The following is a 26,132-nucleotide window of genomic DNA, read 5'->3' as shown; positions in this document are numbered from 1 at the left end:
TAATGTTATAAAAGTAACAGGTATTATATGTAAAATGTTTTTTGTATAGAACAATGACTTTTATAGACGAGTAATATGGTATTTTAGACATGAAAGGGTACAAAATATAACTCGATATTTGTTTAGAAACAATATTTTTGTACTCTATATTTTAGTAGTCGATATTTTGGTAGTGTTAGGTGTAATTTCATGAACAACGATATATTACTAGTCGATATTTAATAAGACGATATTTATGTACTCGATATTCTAAGTACTCGATATTTTGTAGTCGATATTTTTGTATTTTGTGTAATAAGTATACAAAGTCGATATTTTTGTAGTCGATAATTATTCAACAATATTATTGGTAGTCGATAATGTGACCGTCGATAATATTTCAGTGATCCGCTTCATCATTAGGGCCATCACAAGCATCTACTGCTTGGGGCATGCTGCGACTTGTGGAGTTACGTAGGAGTACTAATTATTGTGTGAGAATATGTGCAGTGCAGTGTAGGTGGAGTGGTGTAAGTGATGTTTGAGAATTTGCCTAACTAGTGAGCCAAAGTTTTATTCCTGCTCCCAGTTGGCTAGGATAAAAAGGAGTTAATAAAAGGGAAAAATAACTGTTATGTAATTATAATCCCTAGTATTGTGTCAACATGTTTCAAGGTATCCCCTAAACCTCTTCTTCAGGACAACAAAGGGAGTATCTAAGGATAAATGCAGCCCCAAGGGGACTAATTGTGCGTAATGAGCCAATTATTTTCCAGCAAGACAAGGCTTTCAAAAGAGACTGGTCGCTAATCTCTTGGCATTGCACAAGCGATTGGCTAGTACTCATTATTAAAACCGCAACATGCCTTTCACAAGAAATGAAGGAAGAAATACACACCTTAGAAGTTAAACTTAAAACATTCCAGACACCGGCAGAATTGAAAAAGCGTTTAGATGAGCTAAACAAGACCATGACAGAATTTGAAATAACATTCAAAGAGACCAAATACCAAAAGTTCAGCCACGAAAAGGCCTACCCTTACACCAGGGATGACTATCACCTCTCGCGGAGGAATCCAGGATACAAAACGGACAAAGACGAGTCGGACACTAGCTCAAATGGCTCTGATAGTAGTCTGGACAAAGAAATGACTCAAGAGGCTGCCACAATTTCAGAGGAAGCATGAGAAACAGAGGCGGCCAGGGAGGCTACGGATGGCCCCCTTACCAACCACCTTCGTTCCCAGCCCCACCGTTCTTCTATGGCCCTCCACAATACTAACCACAACCGCATTCCTACTGGGAGTCAGCCCCCCAAGCAGAATATTCACCAGCTGCTTTTTTAGGACAAGGCAGAGGGGCACAAAGAGGCAAGACAAAAAGAGGACAACAGGTACAATGGGCACAACCACTGGAGTCAGCACGGAGTCACACAAGGAGTATGGGCCCACCGAATCTACCGAGCACCAGCAATAACCGAATCTAGTTATAAACTCATCTGGAATTACGTTATCCACAATACTTCTAGCAGTTGTGGAGAAAGGACTGGGTTTCGTGCCCACCCCAGCATTAGACAAATTCCTACTCAGCTGTGAGCTGAATGAATTCATCAGGAAATATAATTACAGGTGTTCTTCGAAAATAAAGAAGCATGTGAGATCCAGAACGGAGACACTGGCCTACACTGGAAGTCAACATTTCCACCTCCTGCAGCCAACTCCCCAGTAGTACTACTTTCTTTTGAGAAAGCAATCTTGAGGGAAGTGGGTGAAATGGACCAGACAACCATAAAAACATTCCAAAATACAACAAAACAGGAACACAAAGCCATTACAATTTTGGCCAACAATAAGGACATTACCATAAAACCTGCAGACAAGGGTGGCGGTATTGTCTTACAAAGCACAGGAGCATACCGCCAAGAAAGCCTCAGACTCTTGTCTGATGAAAGAAACTACAGACGCATCAGAGATGATCCCACTGAACGGATCAGGATAGGAATCACCAGCATGTTTGAAGACGCACTCACCCATGACTGGGTAACCAAAAAAGAGGGGAGTTTATGATCATCACCCACCTGGCAGCACCCTATTTCTACACAATCCCTAAGATACATAAATTGGTGGAGAATCCACCGGGACGACTTATTGTTTCCGGGATCGTATCCATCTTGGAACCACTTTCCAAGTTTGCAGACACCTTCCTACGTCCACTGATATAAAAAACTAACACCTACCTGAAGAACACCAAAGCCGTACTTGGCCTACTGAGGGACCTCCAGTTTGATCCTACATGCAACATCCTGATTGGCCTAGATATGGAGAGTCTTTATACAAGCTTGCCACACAAAGAAACTATGGATATTCTTGAGGAAATCCTATATGAGTCAACATGGCCCTACCATACATCACAGCATGTGGTCCTAGAATGCTGTAAATGGGTGCTGACAGAGAACTACTTCCAATGGGAATGGGTCTATCTGGCACAGTCCTTCTATGGTTCAAATCTTTTTTGGAAAACAGAACGCAATCATTCATTTACAACAAGATTCTTTCACTCTCCTCACCTAACTTACTAGGAGTTCCACAAAGCTCCACTCTATCCCCCACTCTATTCAAATTATACGTTGAACCACTTACCGATCTACTTCAGCAGGCGAACATCTCCTACCACATGTACGCAGATGACACCCAACTTTACATCAAGATTACCTCCATCGAAGAGATACAGACAATGAATCTAGCTCTCGAAAAAACAGTCCAGTGGTTAGCATACAACTTCCTCAAGCTTAACTCACAAAAAACTGAATTCCTTCTTATCTCGCCCCCCAGCAATTCCCAGGCAACAAAGGAATGGACCAAAATGATCACTGCTCTGAACTGTACACCAACATTAGTGGACTCTACAATATCGCTTGGAATCTCACTAGATAAGAACCTTAACATGCAAACTCACATCAACTTGATGGCTAAAAATGCTCGCTTTCACCTCAGTTATCTCAGAAAAATGAAGCCATTCATCGAAAACCCGGACCTCAAAACTGCAATCCAGTCCTTAGTTATAACAAGGTTGGAATATGGATGTTCTACCCTCTCAGGGATGCCAAAAATCTCAACCGCCCCTCTAAAAGCTTGTCTTAATGCCGCAGCAAGACTTATAACTGTATCGAAAAATTTGACCACATATCACCACACCTAAAGGCACTCAATTGGTTACCTTATGAAGACCGTATTCAATTAAAGTTGGCTTGCATCACGCACAAGGCATTACTCCACAACACTCCACAATACCTAGCTCAGAAACGTACCTTATCTGGAAGAAACAGACACTCTAGGAGTGCAGATAATCTACTCCTGAAACCATCGCGGTTCAACAAGACTAAAACATCCAACAGAGCATTCTCGGGAGCGGCACCAAGAATTTGGAATTCACTTCCTCCATCAATCAGAAAAATCGTCCCAATTCCTCTCTTCAAAAAGGAAGCAAGACTAACAGGAACAAATTCCTCACTTAAACCTGGACTATTACCGCCCTAATTCACAACCTCAATACTTAATACATTCACCTTCCACAGATAGTTGGATGCTAAGACTTGCACAGTTTTGAAATGACTTTTATCACTCAGAATTACTTTCTCCTTGCTTTTACTTCAAACTAAGTTTACTACATTGATCACAGTTATAACATGTTTTTGTATTCCTTGTGTGCACTATATGTGATATCTTATACTGTTTATTATGTAAAGCGCTCCAATACCTTTCTTGGGTCTGGCTAGCGCTATAGAAAACTCTAAAAAAAAATAAAGAAAGAAAATAAAAAAATTAGAAGAATCCCTTTTTCAACAACAACATGGTACCAGCATGGATAGGACTTTCACGCCGAGTGTGGCTGGATCGTACAGCCATCATCTTGAGGAACAAAACATCCTCTCAGACCAAAACCCACATCGCCAGAAGATTGTAGAATGAAAGAGATACATTGATGACATCCTGGTTATATGGAGGGGAGACGAAACAGAGGCCAACATCTTCCTGAAGTGGCTCAACCTACTGGACCCCTTTCTTAAGTTCACCCACACAATGAGTAGGTCTGAGTTAGTTTTTCTTGACCTTAACATCTATGCAGTAGATGGTACCCTCAAAACACAACACACTTTAAACCAACCGCGAAAAACTGCCTCTTACTTTACAATGGCTTTCATCCACATCTGAAAGATGATCTTCCCTTTGGACAGTTTCTTACACTTAGAAGAAACTGCACAGCAACATCGGATTATGATGAACAGGCACAAGACCTAGCAAAAAAAAAAAAAAAAGAAAATTCCCTTTCAAAATCATTGCAAGGGCAATGAAAAGGGCACGAAATAACCATAGGGGTGCCCTTCTGGAAACGTATGATAAACAAGAGAATGAAAAAGACAAAAGACCCATCTGTATTATTACCTTCAGTATAGCATCAGAAAAAGTCTCCAAGCTGGTAAAACAACATTGGCGGATTCTAAACAGTGGTAACTTGAACATACTAACACTAATGTTCTTATATATGAGGGGCAAAAATCTGAAGGATATATTGGTACACACACGCCCGAAGCCACAAAACAAAAGTAACCAACAGGTAATCAGTACTTTACCAACAGCCACCACCCATGTGGTAACTGCAGTGTATGCCATCTCACCACAACTACCAAGTGGGTCACTTCCAATACCGGGAAATCATGGGAGTTGCGAAAATGTACCAGTTGCAACACTATAAGAGTCGTACATCTGATTACATGCTGCTGTGACCTACACTATGTTAGTATAACCACCAGGAAAGTGAGCACAAGAATTTGCGAACATAGGAGCAACATCCAATGCCATAGGGCAAGTACCAGAATTACGTCACATTTCAATGAGAAGCAACACACTCCAAATGACATAAGTGATAACTTGGAACAGATGCTCCTAGAGAAGGAGCAAAGATGGATTTTCAAGTTACACACCGACATCACTGGCTTGAACGAGAGTATACAATGGGGCCAATTCACTAGATAAAAGAACCCGATACCTCAGACAGATGGCAATCTCAAATTTAAGATGAAACCTCATCACTTAACAAAACGTTCACCCAGCAAGTGTACAACCGTGGGACAATTGCACAATATAACACCTATCTTAAGAATAACAGACGTATGTAACAGCCATATTTTTGAAACTGGGTTGTTTGTAATAACCAAAATGATGTGTGAGAAAACATCCCCAGGCTGTCTATTGATGTACAACCACCCTGAAACAGCCAGTGTTTTTGAGACCCAAATTTGTTTTCCTCTCGTGAAAAAAACCCTACCTGGCATGTTCCTATACCTCAGACATGTGTCTGTAAAACGGGGACCGCTCTACAAGAATAAAAAAATAAGGAACTTTGATATTTACACCTCATTCTTTTAAACTGAAAGCTGTATTAGGAACAGCCTCTTGCTATTTATGACCACTCCGATATGGCTGCCATTGTAGAGCCTCACAGTGTCCCTAAGACCAGGGTTCGATACCAACCCCCCAATTTTTTTATAATGTTACCTGGTGTCTCTCTATAAATTGAAGGAAGGACTACTGTACCTAAATAAATAATTTAGACATTCAGATGCGACTCCGTTTTTGCAGTAAGGCAAGAAGAGACACAAAAATACTAGCAACATGGCGGACAATTTCCAAACGAAACGATACACGCACGAGTCTTTAACAGCATGAGGACATGACTCGGCTGTTTTGAAAGTTTAGATGAACCACATTGTGTGTTGCGCCTAGAATTGCGCTGAGTGGCCGACGGCGTTTCGATCCTCCTAAGTTGGGACCTTCACCAGGACTGGGTTGTCAACAGTGCTTGTAGAGACATCTGGTTGCTTTGGCTCAAGGAATCGATCCGTGTTAGTGTGAAGAAGCCTGAAGGTCAGATGAATCAGGGAAAGTTAAAGGTGTCCCGTCATGGGGGAATCCAGGCTCCGATCCAGATGTTGGTTGGGATAAGCAAGGGCAATCCCGTCATGCGGGGTTAGGGCTCCGATCCACGTATGATCGGTGGCTGGAGATTGAATCTCTTGTGGTGGAGCTGGCGTGTCTGTAACTGACTTAATCCAGGTAAACTACAGCCACCCCAAAGCAGAACCAAACACCTCAAATTCAGCTGGAACCACATTGTTTTTTCGACTCACTGTATATATTTATGCACCAGTCACCTTGCGCCATTTATGCTGATCACATTGTCACTTACGTCGCCACTGTGTATATCACTTGCACTATTTGAGCACCAAGTACAATCAGGGTTGTATTATTTGTTTTAACTACAGTGCTGATATAACTGTAACCTGTCCATTTCCTGTTTTTGGATAAATAGGATGCCATGAGCACATCTATAACTACAAAAGAGTCTCCTTAATTACTTCCTGATAATGTTTATAACATATCCTTTGTAACTGTCTTAAAATATTACCAGTTTGGATGCCATATGTTTATATTATATCAAGCCCACTAGCATCATTTGATTTACAGGCCCTGGGTACACACAGTGCCTGTATTAGGGACTTACCAGTAAATCAAATATGCTGATCAAGGAATAGCCAATCCATAAACACAATTTACAGGGAAAGCATATGCACTTTAGCACTGATCAGAAGTGGCAAAGTGCCCGGAACTGGGTCCAAAACAGGAGGTCAAAAAGCAAAAAATCTGGGGATAAACCTGCTGGAAAAGCCAGGTCTAACAATGACATTACTTGTCAAGCTGTATTTTGACATGCTGATTCTTGGGAGTGTGGTTAGAACACATTGATAACTATATTGTGATTGGCCATAAGACGGTGAAAGCACAAGACCATGGTTAGCCATTACAAACGGTGTGCTCACTCCTGAGGCTCACTTTGACTAGCCGTCAGGTTTTAATTTTACACTGGAATGCGGTAAAACTCACTGACTTATCTGCCTGTAACTTACCAAAGGAATGAAGTCAGCAATTCCAGCTCATCAGCTTCTGTTCACTGAGATACATTTGGGGGCAAAAAGTGGCAACAAAGCAAAGACACACAACACCATCAAATATTAACGTGGATGCACTCCTGAAAGTACTGATGACCATCAGTCAATATGTAGCCACACTCAATGTCACAGTTGCCAATCTCTTTCCGAAAGTGAATTCTTTATGGTCCAGCCTCTCCTAGACTAAACACTTTGAAAATGAAATGACAGACACTTCTGACTAGACTGAATTGATCACAGAGTGGTGTCAAGATATTTACTACTTCAGTAGAAAGGTAACTGATTTGGAAAGCGGACAATCTGCAGGTACATAATGATCCTAAAAAGTCATAGCAGAGGGAAATCTACATGCCAGCATAGAACCTTGTAAAAAATATTAGCTAAGAATGGACCATTAGATAGAGACAACGGTGATGATAGTGCCGTTCTTTGGGATGTAATAACTGACCATGGTATTGATGGAGCAAGGATTCGCACATAATGCGACTTGCTTGTAATCAGTCCTCTCGACATAATGTTAATGTACTAATCAACATGTTTGTTTTTATTAATATTGCATTTCACAAAATCATTGGGTATCTAGAAGAAGCTTGCACATGTGTTTCTACTAACGATAATCTGCTTGCACTAAAATGGCTGCTGCTACACGTGATTTTCTACTGCGCATGCGTCTGTCATACTCATGCGACATGACGTCTTTCTCGGCTTGGAGGGAAACCTTCACTTCTGCGCACTAGAACTAAAACGGCTGCTCTGTGTTACAGCATGCATGAAGCTTGCACCGCTGCTTTTGCTAATCTGTTCGTTCTGCTTAACACTAACGCAATAGTTAAATATAAAGTAATGGGAATAGAGTAGAGATAAGTGGTATACAGTGCATTCATTGATTCTGTGTTCTCAAACTGTTTCTTTTCTATTCTTACATTTAAATCAATTAGGGCCTGACGCCTTTTGCTGAACTCCATCTTGGAGAAAATTAGCGACTGCGCACGAATCATAAAGTCCATGAAGCAGAGTGACTTTTGAAACGCTGCCAAAGAGCAAACTTGCTAAAAGATGCTTGTGGGAACCTTATCTCTTGACCCTACAGAGGAAACTAGGGTTCCAAAATGTACTAAAATGTAAAATGTAACAAATATTAGAACATTCATTGTCGCGTTGAATAAAATATACATGGGAAAATCAAAGTTGATGGGCGGGAACGTTAATAGAATATTCAAAAGAAAAGTTTCATTTTAGTATGGCGTGATGACCTCTCCTCATTCCTTGTCCAATCAAAATTGGGGATCCTTACACTTGCAACATTGGGGGGTGGTACACTGACCTGGAAAATAGTATAACTAGGGTAGGCTTAGCTAGTTAATTTGTCCGGCTTGTCCGAATAGCTGACCTGTCACTGACCCAACGCACTCAATAGGTGATCAAAAGCAGAGGGCTGCAGAGCACTCTGTCAGAAGATTCGATAACCTAATCGGGGTTCTGGAAGCTGAAGTGCTGGCGAAGCACTTTGTCGGGAAAATCGATAACCCAATCGGGGTTTTGGCTGTTAGCTGCAGAGAGGGTGTAACACAGGCATTGCAACTTTAACTGCGGGTGCCGGTCTTAGCCTGTAGTGGTCCTATCCTGGTCCAATTTGGTTTACCTGTCCTGATTCAGATCTGCACCTGCCTGCCTTTATGGTACCTGAACTTTCAGGGTTCCGTCCTTTAAACTGACCCGTGGCCAGGGTTAGTTCTTCTCACCATTCTAGGTAAATATAAAATGTGGGTACTGTCATTGTTCTGATTCCTTCTCTCTTCCCACCCTAATGTTAAATGATCAAAGTTTTGCATATTGTCGTATATCATTGTTCTGATTCCTTCTCTCTTCCCACCCTTTTGTCAAATGCGTAAAGATTGCTCTATAAGAACTCTGCATTATTTCATTCTAATAATTTTTTTCATAATTGAGAATTTTATATTGTTTAATGCTTGGATTATGACATTTTTAAGATTTTAGATAAAGAGTTTTAAACCTTTCCCGAGTTGTGGTAATTTTATGAGTGCAAATGTTATTTTACCTATTATTCTAACACCTTTGATCCCTTAGGACTTTAGGTACCGATGATGAAATTTGGTAAGACAATGGTATAGGTCCTAAATTAAATCTCATCAGTTATGTTGTTTATGGACCCAGGTGAGTATGGTAAACTGAGTCAGGTGACATGCACGCTCTATCAGTATTTCTTTTGGTAGCAGCAGTATGGTTAGGGTTTAGTTAAGATAGGTAGTTAGTCATAGTTAGTTGGTTAATGAAAATTTTTTTTTTGCATATTTGAAATCGTATTATTGATTGTATTGATTTATGTATTAACCAAAATTGTTTGTACCTGTTATATGTTTTGTCTGGAATCCCCGGGGGGCAGAATAGCGGGTGGTAAATGGAAGCCACACTGCAGTGAGGTCACTTACCCAGAGGAAATAAGTGCATGGTTAGGTAAAACCGGAAGCACTATTTAGGAATTTTCTGTGTAAATGTGTGAATAAATGATAGCAAAGAGTTCGCTAGCAAAACTTTTTGTGTGATATCACCTAGAAAGGGTCACACGGAAGGAGTAGCAGGTTTGTCTGAGCTTAATTGATAGCAAAGGGGTTCGCTGGTGAAACTTTGGCCTTAGTACATCCCAGAAGGGATAAGTCTGAAGGAGTAGCAGGTTTTCTAATGCTTGTGTGAAGGGTAGGCGGAAGAGATCTACTCGTAGTATATGAAGAGTAATCGGAAGGAATTTACTCATAGTGAGTGAAATATATCTTTCCTTTAAATTAGTCACTCAGGTACAGTGGCAAATGTTTTTACGTTGTTGAATAATACAAATTTGCATTAAAAGTGAAAGAAATTAAATTTCGTATTACCTTGCAAAGGAGGGAGTCAGTCGCGGAGCTATGCTGACGTCATTTAGAGCCGCGCTGGTATTGGTTGCGACAGTGGCTTTGTAGCTGAGGTAATAATTGTGAAGAAGGTGTGAGCACAGGAGCGTGACAACTAGTCTCACGAGAGAAGTTGCGCAACCATTGGTTGAAATTATTTGAATTCTAAAATGTGATTGGTCACTGGAAAATAAAAGACGCACTGGTATTGGAAGTAATTTGTAAACAAATTGAGAATATCTAGAAGATTTGAGTTTGAAATATATGTGGCATATAGGTCCGCTTGTTGGAAATGGACCTGATAGGAGATATTTAGGGTTTGCCCAAGAACAGCATATAAGAGGAAGACCTTTTAAAATGTACCGAGGAAAAAGAAAAATTTCATTCATTAAAAGAATTAAGAATTATTTTAAGAAAGATAAAGCAATTAAAACCAGAGAAGGGATTATTATTCCTCCACCAAATATGCCCGCATCATACATGATGATAGAAAGGGGCTATCACAATTGTGTGTGGTTAGAATATTGGATGGAGTACACAACAGATGATGGTGTTTTGGCATTTCCAGAAAATGGTACATTTAATGGCAGAGTTTTACACAATTTGAGAACTCACATGAATGAATTAGATCCCAGACCTAGTTTAACGCAGTATGAGGCATTGGAGGAATGGGAAACTGAGGCTTTTGAGCGAGATAGACCCAGAAGTAATGGTAATTGGAGTACGTTTTATTCCTGATTTCCAATAGATACAAGAGATACATTAATGAAACAATGGAGACAGTCTATGTTAGTGGAAGGATTGTATCCTGTATTAACTTTAGAAGAGCTGACTTGAAGTAAATATAATGAGAAAATGAAACATTTTAATGACTAGTGGTCAGTCAGATGATGATTATTTGGAGGATTTGTTATTAAAAAATCCACCACCTTATAATGAGGAACCAGGCAGGCACAGTTAATCCAAATGCTCCGTTTCTGAAACCAACTTTGAATTCCCAAGTGGTACATGAGACTTCATTAGAAAAAGTGCTGCAAGAAAGGGAAAGAGAAGCATTAAATAAACAAAGAAGTGAATTGATTCAGAAAATTTCCCAATTAAATTAAAGTCCTAAAGCCCTAACAATTCCGGTAACTATTGGCCCAGTTGTTCCTTTGTACGGAGATAAGCAAGCTAGTCCTAAAACTCCTGTTATGGCGACACCTGTAGTTCAGCCAAGAAAAGAACCATTAATAGTCGATGATCAGGCAAGTGAATGTGAGTCAGTGATTTCCCTGATGGACTTACCGAAAAGGGAACCAGTGAGTGACTCAGCTAGGAAAACTACCCCTATAAATTCTAGAGAGGTACAGATTGAGACATCGTCAGGTACAAGAAGTGCCACAGTAGTAACTCCAGGAGAAATAGAGAGATGATCACGAGAAATAGAGAAACCCAAGTCACAGCCAAAAGTATTGGATATATATAAATTAAGAATCAAATTAGAAGAATTAATGGCTGGGAATGTGGGAGTGGACAGGTTAAATACACTCCGTGAAGATGAATTATTATTCATATGTAAAAGCATTACTAGAAACACCAGAGTGGTGCATGGAAAACTAACAGATATGGCTGCTAATGTGGGAATTGACATTGGCAAGTCTAAAGTGTTACAGAAACCATATCGAGCTGTTAATAAGGAAGGAAGCCACTATATATACAAATGTGGTCACCCCAAGTACTTCAAGAAAATACAACTAAAGACCCTGAAGGCGGCAGCAAAACTATGGGATCAAATGAGAAGAACAATTAAACTTCGTACTATAGTAAGTTTGCACCAATCTGGGACTCCCCTGGAACTCCGGAGTGTTTAAGGGACAAGTTAGCAAGCCCCTTGAAGGAAAATAACATTACAATATGGGACGAGATCGTTGTACAAAACTCTGTCCTAGAGTGGGAAGTCCTGAATGAATTGACTAAGGGCACAGTTTCTAGATTCAAGTACTACCAACTTACCAGCTGGATAAAAAATCAGAAAGATAGTCAAGATGGAAATGGGAAAGTAGAGGAAATGCTACAGTGGTATAAGATCAGTAAAAAGAAATATCATACTGGTACTGGGCCCTAATTCAAGAAGGGGAGGATGCCTACAAAATTCCAGGTGAGATTTGTGGAAGAGTACTGCTGGAGCTTGATATCTAACATGAATGGCAAGTATCTATGGCTACTTGTTGACAAATTGTGATATCTGCACCTCTGAGTAGAAATCACTTACTCACCACCCACAGAGCATACGGGACACAAAAGAGGCTATCAAAGATCAGCAGCCAAAAGGGGAGAAACTGCCCCAAGTGCGGAAAAGTCGGTGCAGATGACCTACACATGTTTCGGCAGTGTCCCCAACTCGAGGAATTTTGAAAGGAGACGGATAAGACCTTATCTACGTTGTTGGGACAACAGGTGGAGGTGAGTGCAGATCTGGTTATTTTTGGGATAAGTCAACATAAGTTAACTAAACCCAAATTGAGTATAGATCAAGAGAATATTCTCTTCATACTGATACTTCTAGCAAGAAGGGAAATATGTAATAAGTGGGTGAGAACTGTACCTCAAACACATAAAGAGTGGCTAGCCTCCATTCAAAGAATAAATAACTAGATAGGAGTGGGAATACAGGAAAGAGATATACATTTTGGAGTATATGGGAAAATTATAATCATATGAATTAAAGAAAGTGACATACGTGGTATGGTCCAATGATTAGTCAATGCAACTAAGCTTTCAAGTGGAAACTTGAAGGAGTAGTCAGTATGACTAGCTCAACTCAGATCCGATTTGCGTAGGAAGAGGGCAAAAAGGGGTTCAAGAACAAGGGGACGAGGACATTCTCCACGTATACGATCCGTTTACCCAGGAGAACAGTAAGGGTAATGGGCTTCCGACACCCCCAATTCCAAAATATTGCTAAATGACGACTTAAAAAAAACAACAACAATTGAGCATCAGAACCACATTAAGCAGGGTCAATACAGCCAAGGTTACATGCATTGATGCATCTCAAGATACAGAGTTCAACTCTGGCAAGAACAACACAGGGGAACTTCATGTCTGAATGCATAGCCACACTTCAAGGAACCATAACATTTAGAAACATAATGTGATGGGTCCTAATGGCAAACATATTTATGATTTTTTTAACAGACTTTATTGGGTTTTACAAAGGTTCCAAGTATCAACTATGCAACTTACTTATCACTGATCAGGATTACAATTGATTGGTTGGGTTTACAGCTAAGGCAGTAGCAAATCATAAGGCTTGCTGGTCATCACAGTGAACTCAACTTTGCCGCTTCCCCCCGCAGCCCAGTGTACATAGGTTGTATTGTGCTCAGTTCTGTGACTGCTAGACATGACTTCGAACCCGACCTTAAACTCCCTTCCCGCAACTTCCCCTTTCCTCCCCTCCCCCAGGCATGTCACTTATACTCAAATCGCTAGTTTTCAGTATCCCACAACTCCATATTGGGTTTCATATTTGACTGGGGTAGCATTTTAGGGAATCCCAGTCAGATATGGCAGCACTGTGCTGTGTCTGTTAGTTAATCCCACAGATCAAAGATTCGCTCAGAGGTATTTAACTTAGTCTACTCCTGCCAGAGGTTTGCCTATTGATTCCTCCTCCTCAAATTTCTCTGGGATCGTAAGTAATACAACTAACATTTCCCCAGCTCTTTCTGCTTCCAGCGCCCTCTCGCTCCAAGTTCTTTTTGCTATTTGCATCCTGATCACTCCTTCACACTCACCTCACTTAATGAGATATGTGTTTGCCATCTGGCTATACTTGGACCCTGCCTTGCTTTTCAGTGTATGGTGATGTATTTTTGGCCAGTAAGAGGCCCATATCTAAGACTTTGTTTGTGATTCTATTTTTGGATGTATGAGGGAACCAGTGTAATATACAGTATTTCTGAGTCAGCTCTACTTCCCTGTCAGTGATGTCGGTCAGCAAGTTCATCACTTCCCCCCAAAAATTACTCAGGTGCGGGCAGTCCCATACCATGTGCCTGAAATTTGCACCTTCTCTATTGCATCGCGGGCAAGTCTCTGCTTGGGTCAGGAAATACTTATTAATCTTTTCCGGGGTGAGGTATGCTCTATGTAGGATATGAAAATGCACTGTCTGGAATATGGCATTTCTGGTGCTCTTCCAGGCTCTCTCCACTAATTCCCCCCAGGTTTTCTCTGGGATCGCCTCTTCAAGGTCAGCCTCCCACTTGAGTCGTAACTCCGACAAGGACAGTAATGTTTCCTGCGTTATGCGCCTGTACAAGCACGTAACCGCCTTGAATGTACCTGTTGCTAAAACCACATACTGGCAGCACAGTGACATTGTTGGTTCAGTGAGTCCCCCTCCCCAGTGTTTTCGTATGGCCACAGTAAGGGCAGAGTACTTCAGGAAATCCCCCCGGGTAGGTCATATCAGTCCTGCAGATCATTGAACGGGAGACTGGCTCAATCCTCATATAGGTCCCCTCTGTTAGCCTACCCTCATTCCGCACAAGTTGTCAATCTCAGCCAGTTACTACCATGCAGCAAGGCTGCACACATACTTAACAGGATTTCCGGGGCATAAGGGCATCTAATTTTGGCCCGCTGCAGGTTCCGTTTCTAGCACCGTCGTGCTGTGTTGAGCTCCGTGGTAAGGCTTGGGGTTTGAACAGGAAGCCGCAATACAATTTGGGATAACAGTCTTAAGATCACAAAGTCTTCTGTCCGCTCTTCCCCCCCACGAAACAGTTTTCCACCCATTGCGTGAGCCATTGGAATTGTGCCTCTAGCTAGTAGGCCTCAAAGTCAGGTACCACTAAGTATGGGTGAAATTTGCGAATTCGCGGTCCGCGAATTTGCAAAAAAAGTCCTCGAGTTCGTGAATTTTCCCGCGAACTCGTGGATTTTTGTGCCAGTTGCACAAATATGTGACCACATGTGCCTGGAACTTTGCCAGCGCACCAAAAGGCGCCGAGGTCCCTTGAGTGAGCTGGCCATTATAGTGGGGACGGGCGGGAAGACGTTTCATACCGCTAGTGTGTGGTGGATGGGGCCAAATGGGCAGGGTTTCTATGCGAGTTCACATGCATCTTGTTTATAAAGGGTCAGAGACCGAGCAGAGCAGCAGATGAGGAGAAAGCAGCCTCCTGGTCACAGGAGCTACACGGGGATGGCGCTCGGGAAACTCATGGATGCAAAAATACATTTGGACCCCAGAATCCTTCAGATGTCCAAGATAGCTCTGCTGCGCGTGTTGGTACAAAGCCATTCTGATCCTGCTCAGTGGGTTCAGGCGCATGCAGCTGCTGCTGCTGGACAATGTCCCATCTCATACTAAACTACCCCGTACAGGCATATGCTGGTGCTGGGCAGTAGGGTGCCGTGGCATGCTGGTGCTCCACGCCTGGTACATGCGCATACTGGTGCCAGGGGGGACAAGTGTTTATTGGTGCTGTGTAGCAAGTTATGACTTTACATTTTGACTGCACCAGACAGTGGTACCACCTACACGGATCAGAAGCATCCAGGCACCAGACTTCATTGTGCAAGAGCATAATGGTGCTATGCGGTACGGGTATATATGTACTGGGGTCAGGGGGACACTTAGCACAATGTATGCTCACACCCAGAGGGCTCCCAGGCAATTGAGCACGAATGATTTTCACACTGAGAGGGCTCTGGGGCAGTTCAGCAGCACGGGGGCTCACACCCACTGGGTCCCGGGGCAGTTCAGTAGCGCGTGGGCTCACAACCCCTGGGCAGCTCAGCAGCGCCGGGGCTCACACCCACAGGGCTTCCGGGCAGTTTAGCAGTGCCACCCTCTGGTTCATCACTGCCACCCTCTGGTTCATCACTGCCACCCACTAGTTCACCACTGCCACCCTCTGGTTCATCACTGCCACCCTCGGGTTCACCACTGTCACCCTCTAGTTCATCACTGTCACCCTCTGGTTCATCACTGCCACCCTCTGGTTCATCACAACACCCCCTGGTTCACCACTGCCACCCTCTGGTTCATCACTGCCACCCTCTGGTTCATTACTGCCACCCTCTGGTTTGCCACTGCTACCCTCTGGATCATCACTGCCACCCTCTGGTTCATCACTGCCACCGTCTGGTTCATCACAGCACCCTCTGGTTCACCAGTGCCACCCTCTAGTTCATCACTGCCACCCTCTGGTTCATCACTGCCACCCTCTGGTTCACGACTGCCACCCTCTGGTTGATCACTGCCATCCTCTGGTTCATCACAGCACCCTATGGTTCACCACTGCCAGCCTCTGGTTCACCACTGCCACCCTCTGGTTCATCACAGCTCCCTCTGGTTCACCAATGCCACCCTCTGGTTCATCACTGCCACCCTCTGGTTCATCACAGCACCCTGTGGTTCACCACTGCCACCCTCTGGTTCATCACTGCCACCCTCTACTTCATCACTGCCACCCTCTGGTTCACCACTGCCACCCTCTGGATCATCACTGTCACCCTCTGGTTCATCACTGCCACCCTCTGGTTCACCACTGCCACCCTCTGGCTCATCAGTGCCACCCTCTGGTTCATCACAGCACCCTCTGGTTCACCCCTGCCACCCTCTGGTTCATCACTACCAACCTCTGGTTCATCACTGCCACCCTCTGGTTCACCATTGCCAGCCTCTGGTTCACCATTGCCACCTTCTGGTTCACCACTGCCACCCTCTGGTTCACCACTGTCACCCTCTGGTTCATCAAAGCACCCTCTGGTTCACCACTGACACCCTCTGGTTCACCCCTGCCACCATCTGGTTCATCACAGCACCCTCTGGTTCACCACTGTCACCCTCTGGTTCACCACTGTCACCCTCTGGTTCATCACTGCCACCCTCTGATTCATCACTGCCACCCTCTGGTTCACCACTGCCACCCTCTGGTTCACCACTGCCACCCTCTGGTTCACCACTGCCACCCTCTGGTTCATCACTACCACCCTCTGGTTAATCACTGCCATCCTCGGGTTTACCACTGTTCACCACTGCCACCCTCTGGTTCATCCCTGCCACCATCTGGTTCTTCACTGCCACCCTCTGGTTCATCACTGCCACCCTCTGGTTCACCACTGCCACCCTCTGGTTCATCACTGCCACCCTCTGGTTCACCACTGCCACCCTCTGATTCATCACTGTCGCCCTCTGGATCACCACTGTCACCCTCTGGTTCATCACTGCCACCCTCTGGTTCACCACTGCCACCCTCTGGTTCATCACTGTCATCCTCTGGTTTATCACTGCCACCCTCTGGTTCATCACAGCACCCTCTGGTTCACCACTGCCACCCACTGGTTCACCACTGTCACCCTCTGGTTCACCACTGCCACCCTCTGGTTCATCACTGCCACCCTCTGGATCACCACTGCCACTCCCTCTGGTTCATCACTGTCACCCTCTGGTTCATCACTGCCACCCTCTGGTTCATCACTGCCACCCTCTGGTTCATCACAGCCCCCTCTGGTTCACCACTGCCACCCTCTGGTTCACCACTGCCACCCTCTGGTTCACCACTGCCACCCTCTGGTTCATCACAGCTCCCTCTGGTTCACCAATGCCACCCTCTGGTTCATCACTGCCACCCTCTGGTTCATCACAGCACCCTGTGGTTCACCACTGCCACCCTCTGGTTCATCACTGCCACCCTCTATATCATCACTGCCACCCTCTGGTTCACCACTGCCACCCTCTGGATCATCACTGCCACCCTCTGGTTCACCACTGCCACCCTCTGGTTCATCACTGCCACCCTCTGGTTCACCACTGCCACCCTCTGGCTCATCAGTGCCACCCTCTGGTTCATCAGAGCACCCTCTGGTTCACCCCTGCCACCCTCTGGTTCATCACTACCACCCTGTGGTTCATCACTGCTACCCTCTGGTTCACCATTGCCAGCCTCTGGTTCACCATTGCCAGCTTCTGGTTCACCATTGCCACCCTCTGGTTCACCACTGCCACCCTCTGGTTCACCACTGTCACCCTCTGGTTCATCAAAGCACCCTCTGGTTCACCACTGACACCCTCTGGTTCACCCCTGCCACCATCTGGTTCATCACAGCACCCTCTGGTTCACCACTGTCACCCTCTGGTTCACCACTGTCACCCTCTGGTTCATCACTGCCACCCTCTGGTTCATCACTGCCACCCTCTGGTTCACCACTGCCACCCTCTGGTTCACCACTGCCACCCTCTGGTTCACCCCTGCCACCCTCTGGTTCATCACTGCCACCCTCTGGTTAATCACTGCCACCCTCGGGTTCACCACTGTTCACCACTGCCACCCTCTGGTTCATCCCTGCCACCATCTGGTTCTTCACTGCCACCCTCTGGTTCATCACTGCCACCCTCTGGTTCACCACTGCCACCCTCTGGTTCATCACTGCCACCCTCTGGTTCACCACTGCCACCCTCTGATTCATCACTGTCGCCCTCTGGATCACCACTGTCACCCTCTGGTTCATCACTGCCACCCTCTGGTTCACCACTGCCACCCTCTGGTTCATCACTGTCATCCTCTGGTTCATCACTGTCATCCTCTGGTTCATCACTGCCACCCTCTGGTTCATCACAGCACCCTCTGGTTCACCACTGCCACCCACTGGTTCACCACTGACACCCTCTGGTTCACCACTGCCACCCTCTGGTTCATCACTGCCACCCTCTGGATCACCACTGCCACCCTCTGGTTCATCACTGTCACCCTCTGGTTCATCACTGCCACCCTCTGGTTCATCACAGCACCCTCCGGTTCACCACTGCCACCCTCTGGTTCACCACTGCCACCCTCTGGTTCACCACTGCCACCCTCTGGTTCATCACTGTCACCCTCTGGTTCATCACTGTCATCCTCTGGTTCATCACTGCCACCCTCTGGTTCATCACTGCCACCCTCTGGTTCATCACAGCACCCTCTGGTTCACCACTGCCACCCTCTGGTTCACCACTGCCACCCTCTGGTTCATCACTGCCACCCTCTGGATCACCACTGCCACCCTCTGGTTCATCACTGTCACCCTCTGGTTCATCACTGCCACCCTCTGGTTCATCACAGCACCCTCTGGTTCACCACTGCCACCCTCTGGTTCACCACTGCCACCCTCTGGTTCACCACTGCCACCCTCTGGTTCATCACAGCACACTCTGGTTCACAACTCACCTTCTGTTTCATCACTGCACCCTCTGGTTCACCACTGTAGATTATGGGGAGAAAGCACTCCTGCCCAGCCTCAACCGGGGGCTGGTTAATGTGTTACTGAATTTGAGCTTCAAGTCCCGCACCTGCTTCCTTATCTGTAAGTGCTTCCTGTTGTGGTTTAATTTTTGTGACAGCCTGGAGCATTGTGCCATACTTGGAACTATTCTCTGACCCTGATTCGAGGGTCAGAGCAGTGTCAGAGAATAGTTGCAAGTAGGCAACAAGTCTGGAGGTGCCGCTCAGGAAGCAGTTACAGGGTTACAGCAGGTGCCCAAGTTGAAGTTAATTTCTTTGTAACCATTTTGTAAATGGTTACAAAGAAATTAACTTCAACTTGGGCACCTGCTGTAACACTGTAAGTGCTTCATGTACTTCAGTTTTTGAAAATCCGTCCCGAACGCGATTTAGCGGATTTTTCTGCAATTTTGCGAGATTTGCGGACCGCGAAATTGCAGAAAACGGAACAGATTTTACGCCCATGCTTAGGTACCACCAATCCTCCCTCCGCTCTTGGTCGCATGAGAACAGTAAGCTCCACCCTTCGTCTGCCATTGCCCCACAGAAAGCCCATTATCATTGATCTGAGTTGGGCGAAGTACTTCGTCGGTATCCAGACCGGCAAAGTCCTGAAGTAATATAATAACCTTGGCAGGGTCACCATTTTAATGGCAAACATATTTATGATTGTACTATACCTAACTAGTTATGGCTCGACAACCTGGCCTTGTGATCCACAAATCATAGGCTACGCTTGGTGCTAAAGACTATGTGCAATTACAATGTGCATGGCCCACATGTATCCTTCCAGACACAAACATACAGGCAATGTTTGTGTACCACAACATGATATGGTGGGTTCTCTCAACACTTGCCTGCACATGATGCATTCATTGAAAATTTCTACATGCCAATGTGAGCAACATTATGGAAACAGATGAGCCAAGGTTACATCAATTGATACATCCTTGTTCTGGCTATACTGGGAATGTCTGTCAGTTTGTGGACTGTAAATACACTTGGGGGCTGAAGGAGTTTTAAGGACCTGTGTGAGCCAATCCCCACCAAATTTAATATAACACAGAAAGAGCCACGGGTCCGGAATCAAGGGGAAGTTACATAACTGTCTGAGTGTACTCTGGGTTGTACGGCTTTACAACGCGTGCTTTTACACCGTGTGCCGTTACAACGCGTTTTTTTCAACGCAAGTCATTACCACGACTTGCGTTGGAGGGGTGCGGACTTAGGAATTTTTTTATTTACTATTCTAACACCAGCCTACGTACAGTAGGGAAGGTGTTGGATAGTAAATTAAAAAATTCCTTGTCCTGCAGCGCCCTCCAACGCAAGTCGTGGTAACGACTTGCGTTGAAAAAAACGCGTTGTAACGGCACGCGGTGTAACAGCCGCATCGTAAAGGCTGTTCCCTGTGCTCGGCCCCGAAAGATAAGGGGTTTCCCTTTTCAGGACGGTTCCCCTCACACACCAGATGTGTCGTGCTTCATTATAGGGGTGCCTCCACAAGTGAAAGGCCTACTCTTCACGTGGGCTACAACCCCCTCTCTACGTGGGAGGAGCTCAGGGATGATTTTATTGAGTCAGGCCGTATGTACTAAAACCCTATTTTAGACTGGTGTGTGCATAAGAGTGCAGTGCTGGGAACTACAATTCCCATGAGCCTCCAGCAGACTTCCGGGCACATGCCGCGGAACCCAGCTGACCCGCATTTACCAATTTCACCCTGAAATTAACAGAAGCCGCTTCAGCATCTGTTTCTACCTGCCCCTAGACGTGTGCGGATCGACAGGATGATTCCTCAAACTGTGGTAAGTGCTGCAGTTTTCACGCTGTTGATCAGCACCCTGCACATGCTGTGCAGAGTTCTCCCCATCTACTCCTCTCTTCTCTCTCCACCATGGCTGGTGAGAGCTAGCCACCCTTCCTCCAGCCCCCACTAGCAATGCGCAGCACGGGCCACAATGTCGCGACCAGCAGTTATCTGCCCCAGTCGACACCCGGACCCACCAGCAACATTCACCCTCAGCTATTGTGAAATGTTTCCCGCACTGGCGAGAACTGTTTAAAAACACCAGGGCATGGATCATCCTTGCTTTTGCCAACAGCCCAGTCCCGACCCAGTAATAGCATCTATGCCTCTCTTAGCAAACCCTACATCTGCGAGAATTGCTTTAACACTTCAGGGCAAGGTTTGTCCTTGCTCTCGCCAACATCTTTGTGGGTACCCCTCCCATACGGGCCTCACTGTCCTCAACTCCTCCCCTCCCACCCCCCCTTGGGCGTCAAACCACTTTTTCAGTTACCTCTAATGTGGCAACTCTCTGTGGTTCTCCTCCTGTACAAGTCTCTCTGTTTGAACCGCTGTGCCTCCAAAAGACAGCAATTCTGCTTATACACCTCATGCTGAGTCCAACTGAACGCGATATGACATTCTCAGTCTCAATCACGCTCTATCTTAAAATCCCTTCCTTGGGATCTCCTGTTTTTAATCCCATAAACCCCGTTTGACAGGTTTTGGTGCACGTACCATATGGCTAATATGCCGGTACAAATGTAGTGAACTTCACAACCAACAGTGTTGAGTCACACGTCACATTCTACTACACATTGATCTGATATGTATATATGTTCTAAAACATTACTAATTGGGAGGTTTAACTGTGTGTTGCACTCATTCTACAGTTACATGGTATATATGTTATGGTGACAATGTGCCTTTTGTCTCTACTATAGGTTGTACGCAGAGCATACTAAACAGCCAATCTTACTGGTTCAGTATAATATATTTTTGTTTTATTCTGATGTTTTTAATGTTTTTTTACCCATTTATTGCAGTAGCTGAACCACTGACCTTGAACAAGGCTGTGACACTACTATAGGTCCTTCTGGCTGAAACATGTGGTCTAGTAATCGACACATTTGCCTCTAATGTGGGCACCTGTGTTACCAGCTATTCATTGTTTTTAATCCTGACACCGGGTAGCTGAATAAAGTCACAGCATAGCTAAACTCGTAGCCAGTTTTAAACTATTCACATCACAGCACTGCACTCTTATGCACACGCCTGTCTCACATAGGGTTTTAGTACACCCAACCTGACTCAATAAAAACATCCCTGCACTCCTCCCTCATAGAGAGGGGGTTGTACCCCATGCAAAGACTGAGGACTGATTCCGATCTCGGTTGGTGAACCCTCTGAGACTTGTCAGTAGCCTTACCTTATGGCCGAATCGTACCAGGAGCGGGACCGTCCGGGCGATGAAGTGCGATACGGAAAAGTGCCAAATTCCTCACCGACACGTACGCTCCGACTCATCCACATTTTCCGTCCGAGCCCGACCCGTAAATACACAATCCGCGTCGCACGGCTCCATAAACACAGCTACTTCCGGCCGGTCAAGTACGATGTGTACTTCCTACGTTCCGGATGGGTCCCCACATACAGCACATCACAGCACCCGGAAGAGCTGCATATCAGCTACGAATCACACCACTAACACAATCCACGGATTCAAAATGGAGCAGCTAGCAACGGTTCGAGACGGAGCAACATGAATCCAATCTCGCAGGTCATACCAGTTCTGTACATATATGACGGGATCAGGAACAGACACGGATGGCGCAGACGGTAAGTCAGACACCAACCATGCAAACAAACGACCTGTACATGCCAAATGTCACACACACCCAGGGGGTCCAGACCCTGTCCACCAGCAACAGGCCTCCTCAGTGAACCCATGGCCACCACCACTGCCACCCCACCCATAGGGGCATGTTGCCTATCACTGATGCCACCCCACCCATGGGGGCATGTTGCCCACCCATACTGCCACCCCACCCATATATGTCATGTTGCCTAACACTAATGCCACCCTACCCATATCTGTCATGTTGCCTATCACTAATGCCACCTCACCCATATGTGTCATGGTGCCTATCACTAATGCCACCCCACCCATAAGTGTCATGTTGCCTATCACTGATGCCACCCCACCCATATGTTTCATGCTGCCTATCACTGATGCCACCCCACCCATAGGGGCATGTTGCCCACCCATACTACCACCCTAACCATATGTGTCATGTTGCCTATCACTGATGCTAGCCCACCCATAGGGGCATGTTGCCTATCACTAATGCTACCCCACCCATAGGGGCATGTTGCCTATCACTAATGCCACCCCATCCATTTGTGTCATGTTGCCTGTCACTAATGCCACCCGACCCATATGTGTCATGTTGCCTATTACTGATGCGACCCCACCCATAGGGGAATGTTGCCCACCCATACTGCCACCCCACCCATAGGGGCATGTTGCCTATCACTAATGCCACCCCACCCATATGTGCCATGCTGACTATCACTAATGCCACCCCACCTATATGTGTCATGTTGCCTATCACTAATGCCACCCCACCCATATGTGTCACGTTGCCTATCACTAATGCCAGCCAACCCATATGTGTCATGTTGCCTATCAATAATGCCAACCCACCCATATGTGTCATGTTGCCTATCACTGATGCCACCCCACCCATATGTGTCATGTTGCCTATCACTGATGCCACCCAATCCATAGGGGCATTATGCCCACCCATACTGTCACCCCACCCATATGTGTCATGTTGCCTATCACTGATGCCATCCCACCCATATGGGCATGTTGCCTATCACTAATGCCACCCAACCCATAGGGTCATGTTGCCTATCACTAATGCCACCCCACCCATAGGGGCATGTTGCATATCACTAATGCCACCCTACCCATAGGGGCATGTTGCCTGTCACTAATGCCACCCCAACCATATGGGTCATGTTGCCTATCACTAATGCTTCCCATCCATATGTGTAATTTTGCCTATCACAGATGCCACCCCACCCATAGGGGCATGTTGCCCACCCACACTGCCACCCCACCCATAGGGGCATGTTGCCTATCACTAATGTCACCCTACCCATATGTGTCATGTTGCCTATCACTAATGCCACCCATATGTGTCATGTTGCCTATCACAAATGCCACCCCACCCATATGTGTCATTTTGCCTATCACTGATGCCATCCCACCCATAGGGGCATGTTGCCTATCACTAATGCCACCCCACCCATATGTGTCATGTTGCCTATCACTGATGCCACCCCACCCATAGGGGCATGTTGCCCACCCATAGGGGCATGTTGTCGATCACTAATGCCACCCCACCCATATGTGTAATGTTGCCTATAACTAATGCCACCTCACCCATAGGGGCATGGTGCCCACCCTTACTGCCACTCCACCCATAGGGGCACGTTCCCCATCACTAATGCCACCCCACCCATATGTGTCATGTTGCCTATCACTAATGCCACCCCACCCATATGTGTAATGTTGCCTATCACAAATACCACCCCACCCATATGTGTCATGTTGCCTATTACTGATGCCACCCCAGCCATAGGGGCATGTTGCCTATCACTAATGCCTCCCCACCCTACGGCAAGATAAATCAATAACGTTTCAGCCTGCAGACAAGGCGGGTGCCCTTGTCGTCCTCAATACAGAATTTTACAACTCAAGTGTGGATACACATGTATCCGATCAGGAAACTTACATTCTCTTGGAACAGGATCCCACTAATGAACTATTGAGATTACTGAAACAAATTGTGACCAAAGCTATGGAAGACGGTTTTATTGACACACCTACAGGGAAATTTCTCATCAATGAACATCCGAAAATACCGCATATTCATATGCTCCCTAAAATGCACAAGAATCCTCAGATACCACCATTTAGACCGATAGTAGCTGGTTGCAACACCATTCATGAGGCCATAGGATATTATGTGGACGCTCACCTGCAACCTTTGGTTCAAAGTTGGGACACCTACATAAAAGATACTACAGATTGTCTGCTAAAACTGGAGAACATTTGTGAGGCATTTGACAATGATATTTGGTTATGCACTATAGACGTAACAGCCTTATACACCTCAATAGCGCACAACGAAGGGTTGGACGCCGTAGAATGGAGGTTGGTGGCATCATCCTTACCTACAGAAAAATTGGTATTTCTCATTGAATTACTTCATTTTTCGCTTTACCACAGCTATTTCATCTGGCAAAACAAATATTATTTACAAAAAACTGGGACATCCATGGGGTTTCCTGGAGCCCCCTCCTATGCAAATACCTTTATCCATATTCTGAAACATCCAGTATGGCAAGCCAATATGGTGGCATTTTTTCGTTACATAGGCGATATATTGGTGATCTGGAAAGGCTCAAAACTGTTGTTGGAAGAATCCATACTAGAACTGAATCAACACAATCCCAGGATACATTTCACATACGAGATCAGTAACGAAAGGATACATTTCTTGGACATTAAAATCATGAAAACAACACGAGGTCTCGAAACCTCAGTGTATCGAAAACCGACAGATGTGAATAATGCTTTGCACTTCTCGAGTACCCATCCTAACTCTCTGAAACAACATCTACCAGTTTCACAATTAATGCGGATAAAAAGAATAACTTCTGATGAATGCATCTGCACCCACGAAATTGACAAACAGTTGATGCAGTTCAAAGACAGAGGTTATCCCTCACAAACTCTAAAGAAAGCGGAGGAGATCGTTGCTATGAAAAACAGAGGTCAGTTACTGCAACCCAGTGCAAACAAAACCTTAAAAAGAGAAGTATTTGTATTGAAATACTCCTGTCAGTCTTCGCAAATAAAGAGAATTATAAGGAAACGCTGGGAGATCATTGATCAGGAACCAGATTTCTCCAATATCTTCAGAGATCAACCTCTTTTTGCTCATAACAGATCTAGAAACCTACGAGAATTGCTTAAACCTAAAATTGTAGAAACTACAAAAGCTTACAAAGGTATGAGCAAGTGCTACAATTGTGGCCAATGCGGTAATGTTATAGTGGGAGATATATTTATGCACCCACATACAGGGAAACCGATAAAATTGCAACATACATCT

Source organism: Lissotriton helveticus, chromosome 7 (genome assembly GCF_964261635.1).
Source record: "Lissotriton helveticus chromosome 7, aLisHel1.1, whole genome shotgun sequence".
NCBI lineage: Eukaryota > Metazoa > Chordata > Amphibia > Caudata > Salamandridae > Lissotriton > Lissotriton helveticus.
Note: the sequence above shows the minus strand (reverse complement) of the source record.